This window comes from Hoplias malabaricus, chromosome Y (genome assembly GCF_029633855.1).
Source record: "Hoplias malabaricus isolate fHopMal1 chromosome Y, fHopMal1.hap1, whole genome shotgun sequence".
NCBI lineage: Eukaryota > Metazoa > Chordata > Actinopteri > Characiformes > Erythrinidae > Hoplias > Hoplias malabaricus.
Window position 1 is genome coordinate 19,689,812 of NC_089820.1, and position 23,610 is coordinate 19,713,421.

The following is a 23,610-nucleotide window of genomic DNA, read 5'->3' on the forward strand; positions in this document are numbered from 1 at the left end:
CTTAATTGTGATAAACAAAAGTTAATATGACTGAGGCAAGCCAAGCTACTGTGATATATGCATCTAGCTAATATCTCTGCTGAGGCCTGTTGCATAATTGCCCCAATGATTTCCTATGACATATTATATCAGACCACCAGCTGGTAACTGGTCCTCATGCTTGTTTGCGACATATGGTTTAAATTCGTGCATTGTTTTACACGCTAATGTATATCACTAGGTCAATGTTGAGGAAGAAATACATTGTGTGCCGTAGTAGGCTATTTATTAGTGGCTACTTGAAGAAACGGCCTTTCTAGCTAAATGGAGAGAACTGCTTAGTTTAATGGAAGCACTCAACCGCACATAGACGCTTCTACTTGATAACGGAGGATGGTACTATGTGCAATCTCAGCACGACTCTGTTGAGTCAGGAGGTTCGGTTTGGGTAAGTGTGGATCAAGCGGCACTTCCATTTCTCTGAGAGATAATGGAGAGTATGTAGAGAGTTTGACACAGATAGGGCAGCAGAATCTGTTGAGTCAGCACCAGCCTAAAACACATATCCAAACTGATCATGGATGGGACTTCAAACACGTTTCCCTCGCTTGAGGCATTGTACAGTGTGTAGCCAGAGCTTTTAATTTATCCCAAACTTAAGTTAAGCTTTTGTTATGGGGTCTTCTCCAAAAAAAAAGACCTTCTGAAATTTGCCCCTATTATGGTGGTAAAGGTGGGTAAGTGCCAAGCTGATTCTCCAGAATCTACTGTAATATTAATGTAGCTCAAAGAAAGAGTACAGACCTGGAAAAAGCCATGATTAGTAGGTGAACAACAATGACATCATGAAACCGTGTCAAAGCTCTCGTAGGTCTTACAGTACAGGAAGTGTGCTCTAGTGTTTTGAACATATATTTTCTGTCTCCTTGTCTTCTTCCAGTTAGTCTTAAAACCAAAAAGATTCTAGAGAAACAGAGGCTACTCAGTTTTATTGTGTCCATTTTCACAACCCAACCCATTTAGCAGCCACCCTCAAGTTGTTCTATAAGTCTAGAAAATGGAGAAGTTACAATCTCAAGTCACCTCGAATGTATTCTTGAATATCTGGGCTTAAAAATTAAGTTTTACCACATCTCTACCACATATAAACACCTCTTAAACAGTCTCTCCTACTTGCCATTGTGCTCTGTAGTAGCGTTGAAACATAACACAACAAATACACACTTGTGGGGCAAATGTGAAATCCAATCAGGCTTTCTCTTTCCTAACCACACATTAGACAATAGGACAACAAAAATTAAGAGAAGGCTAAAAAGCAAGACACTCCCAGACCAACGGTGGCCATACACAAAAAAAAAAAAAAAAAAAAAAATGAAACGTGTTATAGGTTTATAGGTGTTATACGTCTTGAGTTATAGAGATGGTAAGAAAATCCATGTGAGAAGATTCAGAGCAAAGTGGAACAAAGGTGCAACCTGAAATAGGGAAGACATCTGTCAGCCATTATAGTCCATTCCATTGTGCCTTTGTATACACAGAGATCTTAAAACCTTTGAATTTTGTTTGTCTGTTTGTTTCTCAAAGCAATGGGGTCACGTTCTGAATGTGCCTGATAAGATGTTTCACATGTACATAGTTAAATACATTTCATACAAAGCTTTGTTGTAAATCTTTATATGTGTTAAAGTGATGTGAGACAGTATTATGTCATTTAATTTAATTCTAAACTCAACAAAAGTTATTGGAAAGAAGAAGGATGTGAACATGTATCACATACACTTCACCTAATGTTAACAACATCAATTAAAAAGCTGCTGGCAACATATAAAATATTCACATTTTCTGTAGAATTGTTTTTGTTTTTTGTTAAACATCAAGCAAATCTTTAATTAAACAAAAAAAATTATTATTATTATCTGAGAACACTTGGTGTGGTCATAATATTCTAATGAACATATTGTTAATGTCCAAAAACAACGCATAGCTGTATATTTTTCAGTTTTGATTTGGTACATTGTTTTAACCCTTCAGCTCCTCTTTACACTCTATAGGCAGTTCAGAATCAATAGATCGATGCAAATGCCCCAAAACCACTTTGAATAAACTCTTTTTACATTAACTTCCATTTAAACGTAAGAGTATTTTGCCTTTTACGGTAGAGATACCACTTTGCAGATTCTGTCGATACTATTTGCATGTTTTTCGTTGGACAGTAACAATATGTGAATGACACGCCTCTATCGCACACCTGCATGAAAACTTTAATGTGTTTTGCTGATATTATGGCATAAAATACAGCATTTTGAATGATTTAACATTGTAAAACTATGTTCCGATTAAGCACACATTCATTAAATTTATAACTCATAAGACATACCTTGCACATATCTTACTGTGAGCCCAGAGAAAAAACATTATCTTAATTACAAAGAAAACATAAATTTTAGTTGCTGAGGGATTTAAGCCCATGATTCTATGCAACCTCTAAGGACAAATACATTGGAATAACTTCTTAAAATGCTGAAATGTGCACTTTAAATAGTTTTCCGGTCTTGTTGAAGTATGCTGCATCTGCCATAATATGCTGTACTTTATAATGTATAGTTAAAATACATAAACCCTTTTAGCAATTTAAAAAAATAAATAAATACATATAAAAAAAATCCAAGTTCAAATAAAAATGGTCTAAAATTATTCCTTATTTAAGACATTTGATATGCGTGACATCACATTTACTGAGGGTGCAAATTAAGGCACAGTTAAAGGTTCATCCAAAAAGATGGCCACAACAGTGACCACATTTTGACAAACCACACATACAGCCCTTATGTTGTGTAACAATGTTTTAATGAATAGATCAAAGGAAATCTTTTTTTTTAAAAGAAAAGTGAGTTTCCAGTGAGAATCATATCTGTGGTATGATCATATTTTTTAAATAAGACGGAATTAAAACAATAAATAAAACCTCTTCCAGGTTATCAAAATTCACATTAGTAAATTCAGCACTTGTTGGTTGATCATGAGAATCTGCTGACATATCACTGTGCACATCAGCAGTTTTCTCCACAAATTCCATTTCTAGAATTTAAACTTTAACTGCTCTTGGATTCAGTGTGGAACTACAGTGTGTTAGAGATTTTTTTTCATGACCTAGCAATTTGAACTAATTTGTCTTTCCTTTTCCTCAGGTGAATCCGTGGCTTCCATGGATGACTACTCCAACCCAATTCTAGCTCTAAGATTCTAGTATCAGAGGGAGACCAAGAGATCAAGAGCTAAAAGACAAGAGCCAGACTACACCTCTGACATTAATTCATCTTTATCCAGATTGTCTGATAACAAGCTTTGTCAGAGATCCCTAGTATTACATTTATAAGTCTCACATTCTAGAAGAACACTCACAATGGCTAAGTTAAATGACAAAAGACAGGACTAAATTGCACAGGACTATAATTGCACTGGATTTTGTATGCTTGTGTGTTTGTGTTGCTTCATTATTTGAATATGTTTGAACTGAAGAGATTGTTTATTCAATAAATTGTTATTTTTCCAAGTAGCACATTTCCTGTGTGATTTGTTTTTCTGAATTGCAGATGATGGAATTTCTAATACAGTGGATATTAAAATGATCAGTCTTAGGTCCACTGAAAAAGTTGACACTGCTCAGTCACTGCCTCACCAAGGGTGTGCTGCACTTGGCATTATAGCTTTGTTCCTATAACGTAACAGCTATGATACTTCTAGAGAATGATTATTGGTGGTTTATTCATTGTCATGTAACACTGAGACCTACATGTAAAACTCTGTACATTCATTTCCATTTCTTCACTTCTCATGTATTTGAGAAAAGGACAAAACAGTTTTGCAATTGTAGTTGACTGACCATTCCATTAGAGCACATATGACAATAAATGTAGCCCTAGCATCTTCACTAGTAACATTACCTATTAAATAAATGCCAAAGAAAATAAGGAAAAATATAAGTGTCAAAGTTTTCTAACAGGAAAAAACATAATAAAATATGTTGTTTTGCATATTTTATCATAGTCCATGCTACAAAGCACAGGGCATAGAGCCTAGTAGTAGTGATCCAGACACTTGTGGACATTATTCCAACTAGCCTGTTTATTAGCCACAGTGACCATATAAAGCCTGGTCTCAAGACTAGGATTTTTCTTATATAATTGATTAAAACCAGTCCAGAGCACCATGGCATGTTTACACAGCAAACAGAAGAAAATAACACACAGCAGGAAGGAGCCCATGGTCTTTACCATGTCCCCAAATAAAACAGCAAATCATAGCCACACAGGTGCAAACCTCATAAGTAACTCTCAAAGATTGTTACAAGAGACAAACCAGGAAAATGTATTCATGGCATTAAAAATAAACAATAAAATGTATAGCATTAACTATAACACCCCTTGGAGAGGAGAAAGAAAAACATTTAAAAAAAAAAACAAATTTTTTTTAAAAATAATGAAACAAATGCCAAGTTTGCCCATTTACTATGACATCCAATACACACTACCAAGATTTGTCTGACGTGGAAATATTTCACATATCACACAGCAGGAAATTGGAACTCAGTTATGATGGACTGTTACTGTCCAGCTCTCATTTGTGTTCACAAAACAGTTGACAATGTTAACAAACTGACAAATCCAACTGTGAGAATAAGCCCATGTTTAACCAAGAGGAAAGTGAAAATTCATATTTTGGGTGCAATGTAAGTTTGTGATTTGCACAGAATTGCATCAGGAAGGGATCTAGATATATTAAAGGGCAGCATCTTGCTTATGAAAAGTCTGATCATATATTCTACCCTATCCTACAGTGTCACAGAGTGTGCATCACAGGGGAGTCTAGTAGTACACCTGAGGACAAAGCCAGCCATTGTGTGTGCGGGACTGTGTGCCTGACCTCAGAATCATGTGGCCATGCTACGGCCAGGTGTTGCCTGTTTCTGGAGCAGTGGAGAGCTTTACTCTCAAAACTAAAAGGGAAAAAGAGATGTGAGGAATATGATAATGTGTTGTGAAGTGAATGTGTGTCTTGTTTTTGAACATTTTCGATATGAAAATGACCTGACTGTAGCGCCGTTTGGTTTTGGTTACAGAGGTTAAGGAAACCTCTAGGTTTTGGATTACGCTTAGGACCTATTATTGTAAAGAACGTATACTATACAACAACCAGACATAACATTATGACCACCCCCTTGTTCCTACACTCACTGTCCTTTCTCTCAGATCCACTAACCATGTATGAGTGCATTGTGGTTCCATAAAAACTCCAGAAGAACTGCTGTGTGTGATCCACTTGTACCATTGCAACAATCTACCACTACCACATCAATGTCACTACAGTGCTGATAATGATCCATTACCCAATTCAAACCTGCTTGGTGGTGGTTCCTTGACGGTCCTGACGAATTTAAGAACAGTGTGAAAGGAGTCAAATAAAGTATGCGGAGCAACAGGCAGATTATAGAATTAAAAGGTGCCTGTTCGTCCACCACTTCAGAAATGCAGTTCCAATGCTTCACATCTAATACTGGGGGACTTTGCACCCCTCTAGTCAATATTTGTTTGCTTATGTGCAACTGCTCCAGGAAATTACATTCTATTGGTAACGCATTTTTATGGCTTTGAGAGAAATAAAACATACATGACAGCAGGGAGTGTTTGACAGACAACTTAGTTAAACTAAAGCTGACTTACTGTAAATGTCAAACATATGGAATAGCATTCCAGATGAAAATCAGGAATGAACACCTGATATGTGATTTTAAACTATTTATTCGCATATGCCTAAAAATTGTGGACCAGGCTGCTTGTAATTATGCTGTTATTTTCAAAGTAGTAGTAGTAGTTTTGTGTGTGTGTGTGTGCATACATACACACCTACATGTAAAATGATTTTAAAATGATTAAAATGAAAAGTGCTAAATGTGCAGTTTAAAGGCTAAGCACCAGCTCTATGAAAGTGTCAAACAAATAAATACAGTGGAATTTGAGTTCCTAACTTGTGTTTATTGATAGTCAGAAAACATGTTATTTCTTACTAATTCAAGGAATAAGGTTTAAAAGACCGTTGGTCCCCCCCCCCCCCCCCAATGGTGTTCGGAAACTCTAATAGGCGTCTTGCCTGTGACGTAGATGGTGGACAACAACTCTAGAAGTTGCACTTAATTTAATGCAAAATGACGAAAAGGTGTGTTGTTTTTGGCTGCAATCATTCAATGTACAGTGGGACATCTGTGCACAAATGGCCCAAAGATCCCAAAATATCCAGAAAATGGACTAAATTTGTCAACTTTAAACGGGCACTTTGGAAAGGACAATCCGCTCACTCCGTTATCTGTAGCTCATTTCACTGGCGCTTTTCCAACAATATGGACATGTAAGGAAACCAACGAAAGGTGTTCAAGAGCCTCTGTAACATGGAGGTAAACAGGGTAAGGACACTCACTTCGCCTGTTTTAGTTGGTGTTAGTTAACGTTAGCTTGACTTGCTAAACTCGGTGGCTCAGATTATACTCGGCTACGTAGCTGCATTACGGAGGTTTATAGTGTCGGATGAATTCGAGTTCGACTTCGATCACATTTACAAGAATAACGGTACCTCTAAATTTGAGTTTAGCTTATTGCTAGGCTATTGTCATGAATAATGTTGGTTATTTAGCTAGATACTGTCATAACAGTCGGTCATAACGGTGTTTTACCGCGGCGTTGTTCAGTTGTTGTCCACCAGTGACGTCACGGTTGCGTTCAAGAATGTCCGTAGCGAGCTCGGGTTTTTCCGTCAATTTAATAAAATAGTCAGTTTTAAAGCAAATTAAGCTGCTATTTTCATTTTACTTCATACTTATATATGTCAGTAACTAAAATAATGTGAAATATTCATGGAGGTCCATTAAGTGGCGCTTAGCCTTTAAATACAAATATATTATTACTGACATTATTATTTTAATTCTATATAAGGGACAGATGTATGACACGTGCATGCTCGTCTGTGCCTGTACATCAATCTTTCTGTATGGTTCAATAACTAGAAACAAATGATGGTCTACCTAAACCACTAAAAGTATCTGACATTTAATGAAAATAATTACCTCATGAGCCAGCTCCTTTAGTCAGATAAATGTTTTGTTCCCCAGATCTGCAGTCCTGTAAATGGAAAAAAGAACAAGTTTGAAATGACTGGCAGCAGTCTAATCGCATTAGGCACAGTGATTGACTGATGTCTATTATGGATCTATAATGATTGATGTTCCATCTTCAGTTATGAATCGGTGGATTAGAGCAGATCTTCCCAGAACTGGTGCTGGTCAGCCTCACACAATTGGATTGGGTCAAGAGCATGTGAAACCACAAAAAGCCAAGGAAACCTTGTAGCAGAATCACTTAGGATTGATCCGCAATAAACGAGAAACAAAGAGACCCAAGAAAGTTTCACTGTTGACACTTGAATTTGTACAGAAAAAGAAATAAACCAAAAGTGCTTTTAAGGCCAAAGTGACCTTGGTGAGGTCTGAGAAAGGTATCTAACTTTTAAACTCCATTAGGATGATTTTTTTTTAAGAAAAAGGAAAGTACTGTGCAGTATTTCACTTTTATCTTCAGATAGCAGGTCTTTCTGTTATCTTATTCTTATTGGGAAACAAGCAGGGAGGGAGAGAGCGAGAAGGAGAGAGAGAGAGAGAGAGAAAAAAAACTCTAAGGCGCTACACCCTGCGCTCCCTGTGGACGCGAAGATACCAAACGCCTCCATTGCAAACTTTTTCCAACTTTCATGCAAGAGAAATGAGACCCAGTTGTACTGTAAGAGAATCTCCTTTTCCAGCTTCATCTACAGACAAACAGTAGGACGTGTTAGAACAGCCGAGCATATGCCATTGAAAGAGGGACGTGTGTGTGTGTGTCTATGTGTGTGTGTGTGCATGTGTACAGAGGAAGGCAGACTACTATAGAGGAAGCTTTTAGAGGGAGAAATGTGTAGCATATTCCCAGTGTGTCTGTCTGCCCGTCAGAATTCACAGGCATGCCAGGTGATGTCCTCCAAAGTGCGAATCTGCCAATACGAGAGGACCATATGACAGCACACACACAGCACAGATTTCCACAAATGGGTGGCAGTGTAAGGATGGGTTATATCCCTTAAATATATCACCTTACAAAAGATGATCCATGTTAATAACATTTTGTTCTATAAGTTTATGAAGCAATTGGGCACAGAAAAAATGCACTAAACCAAAAAAAGACTGAATGATTATGAAATTTAAAAATTCAGTTATTTCTTTTTGACGTTAACAAGAAAGGACAATAAATGGAATTTAAAATTAAAGGTAAAATGTGTTCAAATCCAGCAAGTTTCTATACAGTTTATGCCATTAATATAGACTTAATGTTGTATCTAACTAGGCCTCTTGCAAATCCATTTACTAGGCGACATTACCAGAATTACCAGGTAAAAGTGCAGCTGTAAAAGGTTTGCAGTCAATGACTTTGCTGAGTTCTGTACTGATAGTAACTAACATATGCAAAGAAAAATGCAACATGGTACAACTGATCCCAATACAGACATCATAGTGTCCAGCTCTGGGGCTGTTATTTCCTTTAGACAGAGGATGAGGTGGCTTTTTTTAGCCCAGGTAGAGGAACCATGAGAGGTGGATATGACACCCGATTTTCATTCTCACACTCTGGTGTAAAAAGCAGCCCAGCATAGCTCTGTGTATTGATGTTGTTGCTCTTATTTTATTATTTTTTTGTATGTTTTTTTTCTTGTTAGCCATCACTTTATGTTTGCTATGTGTGCAACACAATGATTCTTAGATTTTATTTGATTGTCCTTTGTATGGGCATCTTGAGTGGGTGCATGCATGTGAGCATCTGCACACATATATGTTCGTGTTCACCCTGTGCCTGACTCTGTCTTATTGTATTTTGAGGCCTGCTAGATAATGATTGATTCTGAAGTGCAGTTCCAGCACAGTGTGGGAGTCTCCAGAGATGCAGAAAACCATCACGCTGAAGCACAAGGCCAGTGTTCTCTCTCTCTCCCTGTCTTCCTTCCTATGTTTTTAGTGATATGTAACATTACTCTTTATGTGCACAAAAATACCCCTGCTTTTAAATGAAAACAACTATATTGGTCAATAAAGTAGCAGCTTCAGACTTCCTGCCTCATGTTTTGCTCCTGTTTCACTTACATTACTGAATTTCCTACATAATTACAAACACAGAAAACGGGCCAAATTTCCCAGCCCAGAGCTATTATGTTTAAACTGAACAGAATAAATATATAGTACCTCAGTCAATGTACAGGTCACCCCTGTACCCCTTTAGTGCAGGTCAGTGTAGTGTTCTGAAAACAGCTCTTTAACATCAGACCATGACTTAAATCTGCAGCTAGAAATGCACGTAGCATACAATAAAACACATTACCCTATTAGCCAGCAGCTTTGGTCAAAGAAATGTTTCCTCCTCTGCAGACTCCACTCCTGTAAATGAAAAAAGAAAAGCAACAATTTAAACACAGCCCAAGCCTTTTCATATCAAGACATTTCAAAATTAACCTTAAAAATGATTAAACTACTAAAATGTCATGTTTACAAAGACTTACCAGTGAATGTGTTTAGTAACCGGTTACATCACTTTGAAGGACTTTCAAAGGTTAATCTTAAAACTAAACTGATGAGAACTGTTTTACTCTATGAATGTTTAGCCATTATCCTTTATTTACTAATTCTTTTAGATCCTTTTTTGTGTGTGACTGATCACACCACAGGTTTTTAATTGTTTTTCCCTCTTTAAACCAGGAAAATGTTGCCACACCTCTGCAGTGTTAGGGTCCTGAGTTCATACTTTCCAATGAAAAACATGTATCTCACAAAATAGTAACTTTACAGGAGACGGAAATAAAACTTCTTAGCTTTCACTGAAAGTCAGTGTAAAAAACGATTTTATTCCAAGTAATTTCCACACATTACTATTGGTCCATTCATCATGAAATTCTCACAATGTGAAGAACAGCACCTGTGTCCAAACACTGTATTAAAATAAAAAGCCACAAAAATGGAGATACATTTTTAATTTGACAGAAACAATATGTCTGTCCCTTCTGGTCATCAGCTATAAAAACTCATCAATATATCAATATTAAATCAAACTACATATTTAAAATGTACTTCTTAAAAAAAAAAAACCTAACTCCACCCTGTTAGTTGAAAGACCCATGGTTCCTTATGTTTATGACGTAAGAAACTATGCCTGTGTGAATTTGTCTTTGACAGATAGTGAACTTTCAAGTAATTTTTAAGTTAGTGAACTCATCATTTTTTATTGTTTACGTTTTTATTGTTTATTGGTGAAATGGTACAATGATGTTGTGTGAAAGACTATAATATGTCCCACAATAGAAAAGGTACAAAAATTATCGATACAAGATAATCCTGTTAAATACATTGCTAGATTTTGCGACATATATTTGTCAGTAAAGATACACAAAATATTACTATAAGAATGATTAATATTGCCTGGTTTAGTTGCCTTAGATCTGTGTCAAACGTTGGATTGTTCCATGGAGGTGACAAGCTATTTTTAACTAATAATTACTTCTGGTTTATAGCTATGTCACTTCCTGTTGATAAAGCCTACACTTTAACATGACTTCATAATTTACCACTTACACTTCATCAGCCTTTTCAATTATGACTGTATCCCTGAATCACTGTATTGATTTGAAGTAAAATATTTAAAATATCCTTTAAACAATTAGTGAAAACATTAGCCAACCACGTCAGCTAACGTTCACGTACTCGCCCCTAACGTTAGGTTAACCTGTCTAAAACTGCTCCTCGACGTCTTTAAATTTATTTATTTTCATTCTCACTTTTCATAAATTAAACAAATGTGTAACTTTTGTTGTTGTTGTTGAAAATGTCTGTCCTAAATTCGACGCGTATAATCCTAGTCCTGTGTTACTGTTTTATTTTTTTTGTTTGTTTGCATCGTAAAGGTTACTAACCTCAGACCTCTTCCGAGGCGCGCGCCCGATGTGTGTTCTAAACCAATCAGAAGTGTGGACTTTGTGCACTAGAGTCAGTGACTGGCAATTCACAGTCTGAAGTCTGATTAACAAAATAGTTTTATAAAATAGACGTTCTGATTTTTTGTACGAGTTAGAACATTTTTTTTTCTTACTAAAATATAGTAAAAACCATCTTGTGACAAGATATAACCTCAGAATTGGACACATCCTGAAACCCAAAATTAGAAACGTTGAAGCATGTGAATGCAGATAAAAAACGCAGTAGTGAGTTCTAAATATACTATTAGTTGTATTTAACTGCAGACATTAAGAACACAAGAAAGTTCATGATTTTTTTGTCTTGTCAAATTTAGCTTGACCAGATCTTAGATGGTGAAAATGGTTAAATGTTTACAGAGAAGGTTATCGACCAATAACGGTAGCTCTACAGTCAGACCGTCCAATCCGAACATTTTAGGCTACTTCACCACGCCCCCTTCTCACTCAAGCGAACCAATCGGAGTAGGGGAGGGCGGGACTAGTTTGTGAACGAAACGCTTCTCCAAATTCAATTCTATGTGAAATTCCGGCCGGACATTTTTTTAAAAATGTCTAAAAAAGAGGACATGTCCGGGTAAAAGAGGACGTCTTGTCATCCTAGTCAACTTAATTTTGTTTGTAAATGTAAATCCAGGGCGGCATGGTGGAGCAATTTCAGTGCGTGAAAGAAAGTACATGTGCTAGACTGGCCTGCCTGCAGTCCAAACTGTCCCCAGTATAGAATGTGGGGGCATTTTGAAGCACTAAACACAACAAATCAAGGCAAAATTATATTAAATTAAATTGCTAAACCACTTTTCTAGTCCAAAATGTCTTTAAGCTGGTGTGATTTTATTTTTTATTTATTATTATTATTATTATTTTATTTTTGTTTATTTATTTATTTACTTTGTAGTTTGTGGTTTATTGTTGTAGTATATTGCTTCCATGCATAATTTTAGAATATTAATATTTTGTAAATATTAATGTAGGGCTGCACTGTGGCACAGCAAGTAGTGTCACACAGCTCCAGGGACCTGGAGGTTGTGGGTTCGAGTCCCGCTCCGGGTGACTGTCTGTGAGGAGTTTGGTGTGTTCTCCCTGTGTCCAAGTGGGTTTCCTCCCAGTGCTCCTATTTCCTCCCACAGTCCAAAAACCCACGTTGGCAGGTGGACTGGCGACTCAAAACAGTGTTTGTGTGTGTGTGTCGCCCTCCAGGGTGTGTCCCTGCCTTGCGCCCAATGACTCCGTGTAGGCTCCTGACCCACTGTGGCCCTGACCTGGATAAGCGGTTACAGACAATGAATGCATTATTTTTCAAAGCACTGATACCTCTTTGATGAAAACGAGAAATTTAGCGAAGAGAAACTGAAGAAGTCAATGCAGTTTTTATCTTCAGGATGGTGAGCTTGGCCTGGTGGTCTACAAGCAAAAGCATAGAAAGCACAAAGCATCTTCTCCACCCCTAGAGTAGCGCTGTAGTATCTTGTGGGCCAAGTGTCTTTTTCCAACCATGCCCAGGGGCTACATGATTTACACAAGTGCAGCGCTTTCTGCCTTTCAATTAATCCACAGCCAAGAGTCAACCCCAGCACTATTTTATAGTCTAATGCAAAACAAAAGAATAGGCAGCTGGGACCAGAAAACAAAAATGACTTCACAGGCACTGTTAGTATCACTTTCAGTCACATTTGTACTGTACATCTGAGAGCTTGTGTCAAATGTAAGATCCTTAATGTGAAACTTGTATTCTACCATACAGAAATCAGTTTGTAATCACTGTCAATATCACAAGAAGAAAAATATATATTTCTGTAGATTTATCCAAATCAAATAACGTGTGTGTTGGATAAGAGCTGGATGGGGCTGAGCCCTAGCCTGTGTAAAGACTGATGAGGGATTGCTTTTTAATGAAAGAGCATGATTCATTAAAATGCCATGTTGTCCTAGCCTTTTCCCACACTATCATTAAACCACAATGATGGGAAGGTCTCCAATACATCTCACTCACAATTTCCCAAAGTAAATCAATCCACAAAGTCTATTAGATGCAGAGCAATATTCAAATTTTTGTAAATCCCTATTGAAATAAAACAGTCCTGCCTTAATGAGTGTAGCCTCTGACTGCTCTGGCTGCATTGTCCATACAGCCTATCAGGTCAGTCGGTTAGACAGCCTGACAGGAGGCTCTAGCCATGCAATAGCGAATGTTGTGAAATGACAGCCCAATACTAAACGTTCAGTTGCTGCTTTGTTTATTATTCAATACGTCCCAAATATAAGATTCATTACATACTTTTGCACTATTGTTTTTTTATACTTAATATGTTCTAGGTTCTTCTGGTACTTTTGTAAAATGTTGTGTCTGGTTCCCTTCCCCCATGTATCCCTAGGCGACCAAGGCCTGGGTCAAGTCGTCTCATTCAGTCTGGTCTTGGGAATCACCAAAGAGAGACAAAAGTGGCTCAGTCTAGACAAAGTCCCAACACCCTGGGATCAGGCTGGAAAAGGGGTCCCCTGAGAGTCATCATTCATTTGTTCTCCTGTTTAAACCCTGCTTGACTTGTCTGACCAGTTGTCACCTCCCAAACCCACTGTGGTCTTCAACTTGAACTTCAGACATGGGAAACCCAGACCAGACGAGATCTAGAAAGCGACAAGGTGAATATCAAAACAAATAATGTTTGCGCAAGATTATTTCTAAGCATGTACCACTACTTACTATCTACGTCAACCAAAATTTTAAAGAGGAAAATTTAAATATGCAGTGAAGTCACTGCCCCCCAAAAAACTGAAAAAAGCAATGTATATCTAAAACGGTAATTTAATTTTTTATATAATAAAACGTCAGAAGACCTTGATAAATTTGCACATAATGTAACGTTTCCAGTGAAAGGTTATTCTTAGAAATGTATGTCCAAGCCAAGAGCCATTAAGAAATATTTATTTTAAAGCGTGTAGACTAGTGGTGGTCCTGCCTCGTCTAAAAAGAAATAGACTGGAGCAATAATTAGACAGGCATTAATAGACAAGACAGGGGCCACTTTTAATTCATGACCCACATGGGAGTGGCCTCTGCCGTGTCTCTGTCCCTATAAGAGAGAGAGAGCCCTTATCCTGGCGAATGTTGATGTAAATTAGCCTTGCGATCGTGAGAATATCTGGTGTACAGGTGCAGAGGTGGGCCGAATCAAATCCATCTGCCCACTTCGTTTTAAATCAAGGACTATGTAAATACAGATACATGCCTTCTATATAAAGATCAATGATGAAATGGCAATATTTTGATGCCCCTCATCATATTTAAAATAGACTCATATTTAGCAGTTGTTTGCACCAATATAGCACAAAATCCTGTTAAATATGAGCAGGCTATGGACTGGGGGTCACCGTGGCACAAGGAGCTCTTGTTACTATACATTGCTTGGGTACTAAAGTAAGAATACCTATTTTGTGTCTTACTACGCATGAATATCTGAGTGGAAGTGTTGTAGCATTAGCCATTTACTGGGGAGGGTCTAGGACTCTGTGGAGCTGACGGAGGTAGATGCCAGCATTGTCTTGGTGGGGTTATTCAGAATTAAATGCATGTTTAATGCATGTGTTGTGCATAATGATGTGGGGTTGGTGTGTGGCAAGGAAAACAGGCAAAGGAGTATCCACCATATGGGCAGAGTAGGGGTAGAAGAGTTTCCAGCTCTGGTTCTGGTTCAGGTTCCCTATGTCCTTTTTCCCTACACCCTTGTTAGCATGTAATAGAACAAACCTTGGTATGGTAATTGTCATACTTTTCTTTCCCACCCGCTACAACATTAGTATTTGAATGCACTCAGAAAAAACACAATAGCTTCAGCATTTCCCTTTAAGTGACTACCCAGGGGGCAGGGGGCAGCAGGCAGCCATAGCCTTAAGGTAAAACTGGGTCCCCAGTTCAATTCCCAGGACCAGCTGTAAAAAAATTCATCCACGGCTGAAGTGCCCTTGAGCAATGCACCGAGGTGGTTGGAGCCCACTGCTCCGGTTGTGTTTTTTCTCTGCCCCCCACCAAGGTGTGGGAAGAATCGCTCACTAGTGTGTGTTTGTGTGTTCACTACTACAGATGGGTTAAATGCAGATAATCATTTTCCCTAGGGGATTAATAAAAGTGATTCTTCTTCTTTTTCTTCTTCCAAATCTGTTGAGCAGTATCTGCCTGTTGTGCTCCCTACTATTTGGTAAAAGTGGTTTACAAATGAAAGATCTGGAGCATCAAAAAACATCGCACAGTCAGCAGTGAAATTTCGGGAGGTAGCTTAAATTGTATTTTGTCCCAGGCCCTGAGATTTGATTCAATGGCTTTAGATATGAAAGTTCCACCAGACAGCAAGCAGTGTACAGTCTGGAACATAAAACAATGCTGTGCCATTTGTGATTCTCATTGGTTTGTGTTTGTGCTTTTCAGATATTGGAGGTATGAACCCTAGAGGTCTCCACTTGCACAAGACCATCCACTGTACAGCCCTGATCAGTACACACACACACACACACACACACACACACACAGGTTGAGTCACTCTGTATTGCAGCAGTATTTATGGAGGTCTGAGGCAGGCTTGGACCTGTAGAGTTACTCACACACAGAGCTCTAGCCACTGAGTCATCAACACTAGCCAACACTGCCCTGACATCACTGTGCTATAAGGCCTAGATAATGCCAGGACATGACATCACACATATAATATCTGAAGAAGTGTCAGGAATCCTTTGTAGTGTATAATGATGTGAAACAATTCACATGCTAGCAATTTATGTGAAGTGATCATGATGATGATGCACACTCAAATTATAATATTTACTGTACAAAACATGGAGAAGTTTGATATACATTTTTAAAATTAAAGTATAATGATTTGTCATTCATTGTTGGTCTTTATCTAAATTACTACAGACTTTTTAAAAGGCTACGCTAACTTTGCATTTAATCATCATCATATAACTATTATATTATCTGATTAATGTTATAGATTCAGAGCTGTAAATCATCAACATCATTTGTTTACACACTGAGCAAATGTCTTCATGCACGTGATAAAATTCTATATTGCAGCAGCTTCAGAGATGGGTAATTAAGACACAGCCGAACTGAAAAACAAGAAGCCTTTACTGCCCCTTTAAAAGAATACAGTGCAAAAAGAAGCAGCAGTATTTGTGCTTGGTGCATAGCAAGAGCCAGGAGCACCATACACCAGCAGACACCATTCTGGCTGACGGTGAGCCGCAACAACAACAAAACCTCAATTCCAAACACACACACACACACACTAACAGATAAAACCAAATAAATCCCCAATCAGTAAGCAGTTTGGCTGCGATGCATGTCCCCCGCCCGGTCTCTGGCAATCACCACAATATATAAACTTTTTAATTGGACACTACGAGTTTATTTACAAACATTAATATTGAAATAAAGATAATAATATTAATACCAATATAAATACAAATGTGTTTGCTTAATTATCACCTGTCCTGTAGTTTGTGTGGCATGCCTTGCAGCATCGGCTTGTGTCAGTGCCCATCTGGGATGTTTCGGCTGATTGAAGAACATGAAGAATCTTTACACTGATCAGCTGTATTATTAAACAATGAGAGAAACAAATAAAAATGCAAGCAAACAGCTCACCCACACAGAACAGCCTCAATCTTCACCAAGGTGATTTTAGTCAAGTTTTATTTACTGTTCATCTGAAAACTGTTTGCTGTTGAAATTTACTTTAGGTGTATTTTGTTTGTATATATATATATATATATATATATATATAAACAAACCATACTGTAGATCACAGAACTACAATAGAAAATTGGAATCAGATATCTGTTTATATTATTATCATCTGGTGTATTTTAAAGTAGAGAGCGCACACCTAAATGGCATAGCAAACAGCTCAGAAAAGAATACAATATGATTTTGATTGATACTGGTGCATTTACTAGCCTTGGAATGGCCATCGGTGACTGAGTGGATTGTTATTCGTGTTACTGATGTGGACCATCACCACAGGCAGCATACAGAAAACACACACACACACACGCATATGTACACATTCACATACACACACACACACACACACACACACACACACACACACACACACACACACACACACACACACACTTCCCAGGCCTTTCCACTATGTCAAGTGTATCCCTACACTTCAGTGGGATGGAGGGCTATGGACTGCAGCTGTCTGTCTGGCCTGTCTGAAAGAGAACGAAAGTGGGGGTGGTACTGTTTTTCAGTGTGTGAGTGTGTGTATGTGTGTGCATGTGAGTGGAGACAGAGGCTGTGAATGCTTCTCCTGATGAGAGATGGGGGCATATTGAAAAGTATATTAAATTACCCTGATTAACAATTTAGCCACGAACAGGGGCGCTGCCGAGGCGCACTATGGGGAGGCTCCTGCGCCATTCATGCCCACAGCGCCGAGGTCGAAAGGTTCCCCAAGTTCACAGGCTCTGGGCCTTTTGTTATGCTAACACCCTAGCCCAAATCAGCTGCCCTGCTCTGTGGCCAGACAGAAATTATTCCCTGAGAACTTTTTTCTTTTCCTTTTTTTTTTTTTTTTTTTTTTCTTGGGCCCTGGAGTTGTTATTCCTGGTCAGTGGTTCGATCTGAAGGCTGCTTTAATTCTGGGAGGTTCAACACTGAGAGTAGGAGCCAGCGCAAGGGTGTGCTTGAGTATATCTGTGTGAGAGAGAGTTTCTATATTAATGTAGGTTGGTATGGTGAGAAAACTAACCAATCAGTGTTTTTTTTCTGGATTAATTGACTTTCCAAGTCATAACAAAATCATATTTGTATCAGCTAAACCATGTTTTTAAACCTATATATGTATTGGTGAATATATTGTACCCCTAGATATATTGATGTGATACTGGGCTACTTCTAAATTGATTGTACAGCATTCAAATTAATGTCATTCTTCTCTGTAATGCTATTCCAGGTAGCACATTTTATTTTATAAATATTTGTGTATCATATCTGCATCGGCTCACAGTTCGCATATTAATCCAACCCTAATTACAGCAATGTGTCGTAGGCTCAACTGGCCTTTGGCCTTCACAGCTACATATCCCTTGCCATATAGTCATAGTCTATTCATATGGAGACAAAATTAACTGTTATTCACTTTATTAACCTATTAACCAGTAAATTACACATAGCAATAATGTCTGAAAAGATTAATTTACTTTCAAAAATATTATGAAGAAAAACACACTTCAGTGCAGAAAGTTATATAATATATATTTCTTAAATGTTTTAATTTTATTATTATTTTTATTGATTTATTATTTAGTTGTTGTCAAATTCTAATTAAAAAATCATACAGGAAATAGCAACATTGAAATCATACTGGAATCATCCTGTATTTAATATTAGAAAATTCTATTCATTTCTATGCATCCTCAGATATGTCCAGAAATAAAGAAAAAATATTTAAATATCAGATTCCTAATGCAATTTTACTCATGAATGGAAACAACCTCATATTCATTAAGGATAGTTCTGCAGGTTTTACCTGCTGTTGATCACTGTGCAAGACAGCACCCAGAATCAACAAGGGAAACGTTAAAAACCTGATCTGAATGCTCGTCATCTAAAAATTCAAGCATATATATATATATATATATATATATATATATAATTTCCTGCAATAACATAATAAAGTATAAATATACCAATCTAAAACACACATAGACACCCGCTCCCAGCCTCACTGGTCACTCTGTCTGGACTCTCTAGGGAGCTGGAGGTGAAGAGGTAACCCATCCCTGAGGTCAAGGGCCAAACCCTCTTAACCCAAGGTCAAGCTCTTTAACACAGGCACGTGCTGCTGTTTGCAGGATATGTGCCTTCATTCTAGTTCTGACTCATTAAAACAACTGTGAGGGAATTGCAGCACAAAATTCTTTCGCTAAAAATACACTTAAAAAACAGCATTTAATTCCAGTGTATCAAGGAAAACATGCAAGAAAAAGAAGCAAGAGGAATTCTGCAGAATAGACTTTTATTATAAATTCAGATTCATACATATCAGAACGGGTCTACGTGCGTCTGCAGGCAATGTCAGTCAGCAAAATCATTAAGAGAGAGAGAGAGAGAGAGAGAGAGAGAGAGAGAGAGAGAAAAGCATTTCTGTGTGAACATGCACATTCAAAGAGATAAATATAGAGCAGTCGGTAATAGAATTATTTACTATTTCTAGGTATCCCCACCCCCTAAATTCTAATTAAATATGTTAAAAACGTAGTGATTTAACAGACAATATATTTACAAAAACATCACAGAAAAGGCTAAGAGTGAATGCACCACAGACATGCACAAAATGGTGAAATAAGGCTATGAATGACAGCAACACATAAGGCCTTTCTGTTTCACCTCCAAATTCTTACTGTCTTCTTCTGCTGGACATTGTCAGGCCTGTGGATTGGTCTCTGAATCAGAAGTGTCCGGTGCGCCTCATCTCCGCTCCAAAACCAAGAGAAGAGAGAATGGCTCCGGCAGGGTGTTTAATTACCTGATCAAGAGAATTCTCTCTCTCTCTTTCTCTCTCTCTTTCTCTATCTCCCTCCCTCCAGTCTAGCCACACTGCCCTCCCCCTTGCGTTTTTTTAATTAGCACATCTCAGCATTACTCTCTGCTCTAACATGCATGAGCTGAAGACTCCAATTTGATGCTGCACTGTACTGCTGCCTCCTACTGAAACATATCTATTTGGGCTAGTGTGGTGGTTTGTGTTGTTCTAAAATCTTTGACACTGCAAAAAATAAAAAGACAGGGGGAAAAAACGCCACTGATTAGCATGCCCAAGACACTAATGAGAAAGGGGGGGCCCATCTCCATTTCAGCCGAGGCCGACTGTGCTGAAGGAGCCAGGGCTCTTTATACAGACACTTCACGACATGGAGGAGGCCCGTATGGACTGATGGAGGGAGAGAGGTGTGGGGCTTCCCCTCAGGGGGTCCGTCTGACCCGACAAGGCCTCAAAGCGGCCCTCTCAGACCCGGTCCGGCCCCCTTTCAGGCCCGGGACAGTGCCTATTCCAGAGGAGTGTTGTATAAAGAAAGCCCAGACGGATCCACTAATCAAAGGTACAGTAGTGCAGTAATGTAATGGGCTGTTGCCTGTTTTAGGATGCTAGCTGTTAATAGGACGCTAGTCACTGCATGCCTTTCTTTGTGGCCGATATCATGATATGCTATGAACATACTGATGAATTACATACAAACTGAGTCACAATACATTGTTTTAATACTGTTGGTGTCATCAGTACCAATTATAGAGAATATAAACGACAATAAAAAATTGTTATGTACAATAACAATAATCTGGATGTCAGCCCATTTTGCCATTACTTTAAGCATTATTCTCATTATTATGAGTTTGTGGTATACGTTTATATCATGTTCATAAAATTACAAAAAAAAGTGCAACATTTTATTTGACATTTTATTTATTCTTAATATATTTATTTTACTTTCTGTTAAAACCAGTTTTAAAATACTCTTTGAAAAGATGAATTTTCAAAATATATTCAATTAGATTTTGAAACCTGCAAGAATATTTTTTACACCTCCAAGGTTTTTTTTTTTAAATATAATCTTAATTGCATTTTCTATTTCTCATTATCCAAGTAAACACAAGCACATTCTAGTTCTTAATTTGATTTTTATTTTTAATTTTTGTCTATTTTCATTTCTCAGTCAGAGCTTGTTTTCAGCTCCTTTCTTTCAGACCCATAGTGTTTTGTTGTTTTTTTAAAAAACAAACAAAAAAATAAATAAATAAAACAAAACAAAAATAGGACAGAAACACTAATTTAAATTAGATTTAAGATCCCTCAAACATCAAAACTTTAATACTCTTTAACTGACAGTGAGGTTTGAGTGGTGGACGGGATCTTGCATGTGACGAGTTCCATTTTCGTTAGTAAATAAATAATTAAATAATACACAATAATGAATAAAATGTGCCCTTAACATAAATTACAGTGGAAAGCAAGTAATAAGTGGAGGTCTCTTGCTTTTGTGTGGTACTATATTTTGTGTTGTGAAAATACCTTCAAGTATCACTGTGTTTTTTCTAAGCATTATTATTGCAGTGACAAGTATACGCGTATAGAGATGCATTCAGTTCACTTGCTAATGATATTCACATTTCTCTTCACTGTTCCTTTCTTTCTCTTTCTTCACAGAGGACATCTAAAGTATACAACCTGGCTCTAATGTCAGCAGAGCTCCGAGGTGACATTTACATCTACACAAGACATTTAAATATGTCTGATGAAAAATAAATAATAATAAAAACAACATTAGCTGCTCTGATTCTTTTAAATAATAGTATGTCATGGAAAAAAAAAATCATGTGACATTTGACAGAAAAAGTTTGATTCTTCTAAATAGGCCTGATTCCATAATGGCAAATAAATGCCACATGTGCATTCCCTTGAATAACAGCAAAGAAATATGAATACAATACACAAAACAGGGATGGGCCCAATGTATTTCTTTTGAATGAACAATGTGAACTATTGTCTTGTGAAAGTGGATGCCTTCTGTATAAGATTTCCGGAAGAAATGGTTTTATATGTTGTAACATGGCTCATATTTACTGAATGTATATCAGAATGAATCCTGCGGTGTTCATATTTCATAATGATTGCGTCGTCTTTCCTTTGCTTTGAAATATGAGTGGGATACATGACTAGTTAATCTTTATCATCATGCATTTCTTCAAAAGTGCTGTATAACTGCGTATCATAAAAGGACAGACGGAGACCAGTTATAGAGTATAACCAACCAGATACAGAGTAAATAACAACAACCAGTGTAACTGCATAAACTGCATGGTAACCAGATGCTGATTGGTTGTCAGTTCATTATGACATCATCATTTCCCTCCTTTCTTTCCCCCTCTGTGTTTATTTGAATGTATTTATAATTTATTCCTAACCTTTTGGAAACGAACCACTACTGTTTTGCTGCTATATTTTATTCTTACTAGTACTTGGTATTATACACTAAGTTTTATATGTCTCTTGTATTGCTGTCCATTATTTACAGCATAGATACAAATATATCATGCAATTTATAACATAGTCTCTGTCTCTGATGCAAAAATTATACACATTACACAAAATGTGGAGGTGGAATTTACATGAGAACAAATGCTATACTTTACCATTTTGCACTGTCTCTCTCTCTCTCATCCTCCCCACCCCACTCCCATGGCACAACAGCTGGGAGATGTGACACACATTTCAAATCATGTTTGATTAATAAAAGATGGAAGTGTAGTGTAATCCTGTTCAGTTTTCAAATGCTAAAAAACCCTCGTCATTAAAAATAAAGCATGACATTCCAAAATAAGTGTGTTTGATTGATTATGCAAAGGCAGGGCTGTAGTAGTTTTTCATTGTCTTTATCTGTAATGCAGGGCCGGGGAGTTAGAACAAAGGAGATGACACCAAGGAGAGATCACATGGATAAGGAGCAGAGGAAAAAATGTGTGAAAGTTGACTGTGTACTCCCCGACCTAGATACAACGTTTCATCTAAAAATAAAACCCATGGCAAAGAGCCTAATGAAAAGAACAGACGATAGTGACGCACTGTAAGATGCGAAGGAGGGGGTGAGGCGCTGTAATTGTGTAGTGTACTGTATGCTAACTCCTGTACCATTATTATGTTCAGTCATGTTGCTTATTTTGGGAAAAGGGATTAGAATATGTTCTTATTTCACAGATTTGGAAATAAGACTGTACAGTAACAACGGGATACCAAGACTTCTTTCATATCATTTACTATTGTAGTCTGTGGTATTACTACTGTCACTGCTAGAAGGGCAGTCACATACACACCCATAGGGCCTCCTTTAAAACCTATGGCGAATGGATCTTTTAATGTCCTAATTGGACTCCTTATTACATCCATGACTCATGGGTAGCTATGAGCACTTAAAAGAGCTGCATCCTCCAGGGTGTAACTTTGAAAATTGGGGGAGCATGCAGAACCTTCTAAGGGAAAGGGAAACGTGCAGCCAAAATTAACGAGGAGGCAAAAGTTGTAAGCAGCTTTTGGAAATGTACAAAAAACACAAAATATACCAGAACAAAAAATATGCAAGGCTTTTAAAACCAGTTAAGAGTTCAATAAATTTATTTCGCAGTATTTATTACTCCATTATTAATGTTACAGTGTAAATTAATACATGCAGTCTAATAAAGCTATGGTTATACCAGTAAAAACAGCCTTTTAAGAACCATTTTTGCCTATATTAAAAAAAGTGATGCTTGTAAAAGCATATGATCTAGTTATTTTTACTGAACAGGGTCTTAGACCTGGTCACAATCTAAAAACAACATTTTATATAAAACACACAGAAAGCTTTTTTATTTTTTTGGCAAAAAGCAAGCAAAACTTAATGTTTATAAAAGTGTTGGATATATGCACATTTGCATAACATTGATGTCCAAAGAAAAATGTGTAGCTCCATTTGGTTGATTTTTTGGTTACTATATCA

At 37.4% G+C, this 23,610-nt stretch overlaps 1 long non-coding RNA gene across 2 annotated transcripts in view; it reads right to left on the reverse strand.

Annotated features, from left to right (window-relative positions):
- The window catches only part of LOC136679073 (uncharacterized), a 40,220-nt gene extending 29,126 nt beyond the window's left edge, over nucleotides 1-11,094 (reverse strand). For both annotated transcript variants that reach the window (XR_010796522.1, XR_010796521.1), the window contains exons 1-3: nucleotides 11,011-11,094; nucleotides 9,429-9,484; nucleotides 7,094-7,148 (exon numbers count right to left, since the gene is read on the reverse strand). This is a non-coding gene — a long non-coding RNA (uncharacterized lncRNA). The remainder of the gene's footprint in view (nucleotides 1-7,093; nucleotides 7,149-9,428; nucleotides 9,485-11,010) is intronic.
- Nucleotides 11,095-23,610: the final 12,516 nt, after the last annotated feature.